Source organism: Diachasma alloeum, unplaced genomic scaffold, assembly GCF_001412515.2.
Source record: "Diachasma alloeum isolate Michigan unplaced genomic scaffold, Dall2.0 Dall_scaffold_00586, whole genome shotgun sequence".
In the NCBI taxonomy this organism is placed as follows: Eukaryota; Metazoa; Arthropoda; class Insecta; order Hymenoptera; family Braconidae; genus Diachasma; species Diachasma alloeum.
In genome coordinates, this window is record NW_021680718.1 from 67143 (window position 1) to 72637 (window position 5495).

At 37.6% G+C, this 5495-nt stretch overlaps 1 protein-coding gene across 1 annotated transcript in view; it reads left to right on the plus strand.

Moving 5' to 3' along the window:
* The window catches only part of LOC107043481 (zinc finger protein 423 homolog), a 73554-nt gene that overhangs the window by 30679 nt on the left and 37380 nt on the right, over window positions 1-5495 (plus strand). The gene's annotated exons all lie outside the window — the stretch shown is intronic.

A 5495-nucleotide genomic window follows, 5' to 3' on the forward strand; every position in this document is an offset into this window, starting at 1 on the left:
ATCCAAATTCGAGTTTGAGTATTTAAAAATTGCAAATTTTTCATTTTCGAATTTGAAATTTTCGAATTTCCAATCTTAGAATTACAAAGTTCAAGATTCAAAATTTCAGGATTTCGAAATTTTACAATTTCAGAACTTCAAATTTCACAATCTCAACTTTCAGAATCGCATAATTTCAAAATTTCAAAATTTCAGAAGTGCTAAATTTCAAAATTCAGAGTTTATCATTTTAAAATGCAGAATTCAGAATTTCCCAATTTTCAATTGCAGATTTCAAATATCAATTTTGCGTTCCTGATTTAGAATTTCAATTTCACGTTTAAACTCAAAATTTAAATGTAAAATACCAATTTCAAATTTCAATTTCAATATCAAATGTCAAAATTTCAAGTTATTTGAGTTTTTTACATTTTTTACATTTATTACATTCTATAGATAAATTGCCAGTTTTTCACGTCGTAATGTAAAAAACTGTCTCTAGACCGAAATGCCCATCCCTGGTCTCAGGCATAGCAAGGCGTACGGCCCCACTCTAGGCTTACCCCCACTACCGATCCTTACATGTTTCGTGTCGCCTCGGATTTTCTTCACTCACGCGCGGCTCCCCTACGCTTGACTAGCCCCCCACTTACTGACTAACCCGTTCCCCTCAAAACCTTTCACTTTTCGTGTCGCGCTGAAATTTTTCGTACCCTCCCTAAAGAAGTTTCACTTCAAAAAACGATGTGCATACGCCTGACGTTGTCATCGAGTTTTCCAAAACCTAAAAATATAATCGACATTGAAGAAGCATAGAAGACAGACAGAGAGCGAGAGAGAGACAGAGAGAAAGGAGACAAGAACGACGTAAGATTGACGAGCACTATTGGAAAAGAACGGTTTTCAGATTCAATACGAACCGTTGTAATCTCCAAAAGCAGCTCTCTGCCAAATTTCCAGTTGATATTTCGACTTTTACGCCTGCTAGAGACCGTACAACGACTTTGAGTAAAACATAGGATAATCGAAAGATCTCTAAAACTTTGCATGAACAGGTATACATATTTTGATTGATCAAGATAGAGGACATCAAGACGAACATTGTGAAAAAAAATATTGCAATAAGATAACTCGTCATAGAGATATTGAAGAAACTACGTTTACATACAAAGTTGAATCTCGTTTTTTTTATTTTTTTTATGGCCTCGGAGTCCCTTTTTCGGGTCCCATTCGGCACTCTATCCAACCCTATGCATGCGGCTGTGGATTCTACACTGTACCGCATTCGCACTTCTATAGAACATAGAAGTAGCATGGGGAAACCACAGAAAACCCATGCCGGTACAGGCGGTTCCTCTATTAGCAACCTCCCGCTCGCCGGAGCCTTCCGTTGAAAAATTCGGTTCCACGGGGAATCGAACTCACAACCTTTCGCACACTAGACTTGCGTCTAATCCACTCGGCCACCGACGTCGGTAAAGTTGAATCTCTGAAACTAATTATACGATTTAGCCCAGATTCAACACGAACCGTTGTAATTATAAAAGGCAACTCCGTGCTAAATTTCAACTTCCTGAGTGGAAATTCCGCTCAGGTTTTGATCAAGTTTGGATCAGGTTAGACCTGACCACTGATCAGGTATTGATCAAGTTGACGGATCCGGTCTTGATCAGACATGTTACGCCTCTGACCAATCCGGATTTGATCAGGACGAATGGATCCGAACTTGATCAAGTCAACTGTATGAAAACTGGATGACCTGTCTGTCTGTGTCAATAACGATTATCAATGATAACTAATCCAAAACAAAAGATAATTCAATTCTTTCACCGTAGGCCGCCTCTCTTAATGAATCTCTACTGTTATTACCTCTGAAATAGTATTTTTCCGGCCTGTTGCGATGGGATTTTTTACTCGTGTGGCGTTGGCCTCCGAGCCGCAGGCGAGGACTGGCCAACCACACGAGTAAAAAACCCCATCGTAACAGCCCAGGAACAATATTTTTCTGTAGTGATTTTCAAGTTTTCGAGTTTGGGAAGTATGTAATACCAATTCCCAGACGAGAAATCGTGAGAAGCAGTACAGAAAAAGATTATTATTTTTTTACCGATGCTGGGGATCGAGCCGGGGACCCTATGATTGCTAATATGCCCTAACCACTACGCTATCACGCTATTACTATTGAGTAAACTGTACATTGCCTATATGATTTGTATCGGGGTATTCGTTGAATTTACGATTATTCCTGATCTTGCGGATGTGCGTGTGTATTCTCAGAGATAAAATATGTTCAATAAAATTTTTATTCATTTCATTAACGAATAATAATAATGATAATAACAATATCTCTAATAAATAAATAGACATTTGGTGATTTTTTTTCTCAAGATCATTTGCATGTAAGTTTGATACTCCTCTAATACGTATTTACGACATCATCATCCCTTCCTTCTGTACATTTGAGAAGGACTGGCTGTTAATTAAATTGATTAATTAAATTAAATTCATCAAATTAAATTAATTTAATTTATTTTAATTATAGTATAATGATCCTTTTTAAAGATTGAAAATAATTATTGACAATGGTTGATAAAACTTAATTTGAATAGTATAATAATAGTTAATTGAATCATCTGAAAAACTTATTAAAATTAATGTCAGGTGGACCGGATCTGAATCTGATCATTTTCTCTTCAATTGACCGCGTTCAAATGCTGATCAAAGACATCAAATCCGAATTTGATCAAATTGGGGTCAGGCAGCCGACCTCAGGGTGAGATCGTGCCTACCTGATCAGAACTTGATCTGAATCATCCTGCAGTTTTTCGGATCCGATCTACTGGATCAAAACTTGGTCAAGTTCTCATCAGGCATCATCTGATCATGTCTACCTGATCAGAACTTGATCTGAACCCGCCTGTAGTTTTTCGGATCCGATCTGCTGAATCAGAACTTGGTCAGCTTCTCATCAGGAATCACCGGATCAGTCGAACCTTACAAAAACCTGATCAAGTTCTGATCATGCTTCAGGTGGGCCTAAAGTAATTTCCACTCGGGATTGTCCATTTCAACGATCCTCTTATTTCATTTGAAAATTATATAGAATGTCATAAAATGTGAAGATATAATGTTTTTAGAAAATGTATGTATGTTCGTATGTATGTACGGATTTTGCTTCCGAATGGAAGCTTTGTTATCGTCCATTTTGACGACCTTCTAATTTCATTTGGAAACGATACCATGAAACGTGAAGATATGATGTTTTTAAAAAATGTGTGTATGTCCGTATGTTCGTACGGATTTTTCGGAATTTTTGTTATAAAGCTTCACAAAAACAAGCAGCGCGACAGAAGCCACTTGACCGATTACATATGACTGCTACTCTCCACACGGAGAGAAATATTCAATAAAAAATACGGAACAATTAACGTAATCCGCAATGGAGAATTGTTTTCCGGCAATTTTTATAGGAATGGAAGAGAAGAAATCTGAAACGTTCAATGAATTTTCAGATTCATCACCGAACAAAATACGATATTGTCACGTAATTTTTTTCGAAGGAGTGAAATCTTACAGAAACTTCCCGCCTTTCCGGGTAGAAAAAAAACCGTCTTCTGAAGATGTTTCGGAGCATCTTTGGGAGAAATCTTCCGAAAGTTTTTGGAACATTTTTTTGGTGACATGAAAAGATCTTCCAAAGATGGAAATTCATCTACGAAAGATATTTTAATTTTTTCATTTTAGATCTTCGGAAGATGGAATTTAGTCTTTAGAAAATCTTTCGAAGACAATCCACAAGAATCTTTGTGAGACAAAATTTTGTCTCCCAAATATCTTCCACAGGCGACTTAGGAGAATTTTGCGAAGAAGACAATTTTCATGCGAAATGTCTGTCCACATATAGAAATAGTGGACTGACTTTGGAATGGAGATTCTAGATTCTAGAAATTCCTGTTCTCAACATTTATCCTTGATGGGGTGATGCACCTAACAAATTTAGGGATTGTTTTTAAGAACAAATATTTTCTACAACCAATGCTGATTTCTTCTTGATATGCAAAATTTTCAGTTTAAGTAAGTATAAAAAATATTCCATACATGCAGCGGGCTTAAGGAGTGGAGGGGGAGGGGGGGGGGGCTTTATTAATGTGAGGGTTTATATCCCTAGTCTGGTCACCGGACGGGAAAATGCGACTTTAGTCACCTTCGCGGAAGAGTGCCGCCGTGTTATTTAAGCTCCAGCGTTGCCGAATTCACTCTGCACTTCCCGGGTGCGTTTAGCGAGTTCCCAGCAACGTCGCGCAACAGGCAATTTCATTTAACACGGGAAAAAATTGTTCACCTGTTGGAAATAATTTTTTTTCTCCCAGAATTAAGAATACAATATTGAAAACAAAATACTAGAATTTTCCACATACTCCAATTGACAAATTCAATTTTCCTTAAATTTTTCCGGTCAACTAGTCAATGGCAAGGTGAATAAAACGATGTGTTGCGGCAAGTCCCTCGTATGATGACCAGTCTAGGGATATATGGTTGGAGGGTTTTATACAGGGGAATCGTATATGGGAGGAGGGCTTCATACCGGGGAATGGAGACGAGACTTGAGACCTATTTTCTGCCCCTTATTTTTACTGACCCTTAATTTTGTAACTTGTTTTTTTCTGACCAACTTAAAAGCTAACCAACTTCAAAACAGACTGACTTGAAAATTGATCAACTTCATAATTGTACAACTTCAAAACTAGCGTATTTCGAAACTGGCCAACTTCAGAATAGACCAATTTCAAAACCGAGCAACTTTAAAATTGAACAACTTTAAAATGATCCACTTAAAATTGACCAACTTCGAAATCGATAAACGTCAAACATGACCAACCTCAAAACTGACCAACTTGAATGTTGACCAACTTGAAAATTGGCCAACTTGAACATGGACGAACTTGAAAATTGAGCAACTGCAAAACTGACCAACCTCAAAGCTGATCACCTTCAAAACTGACCAACCACGAAACTGACCAACTTCGAAACTGATCAACTTCAAAACTGATCAATTTCAAAAATGACCAATCGTAGAACTGATCGACTTGAAAGTTGTACCAACCTCAAAACTGACCACTGACCAACCTCAAAACTGAAGTTGATCGATTTTCAAGTCAGTCTTTTTTGAAGATGGTTAGCTTTCAAGTTGGTCAGAAAAAATCAAGTTACAAAATTAAGGGTCAGTAAAAATTAGGGGCAGAAAATATAAGGGTCTCAAGTCTCGTCTCGATTCCCCTGTATGAAGCCCTCCACCCATATACGATTCCCCTGTATGAAGCAATCCACCCATATAGTATGAACGCCCACAATAATAAGCTGCCCCCCCTACCACTCCTTAACCCCGCTGCACGTATGGGATACTTTTTATACTTACTTAAACTGAAAATTTTGCATATCAAGAAGAAATCAGCATTGGTTGTAGAAAATATTTGTTCTTAAAAACAATCCCTAAATTCGTTAGGTCCATCACCCCA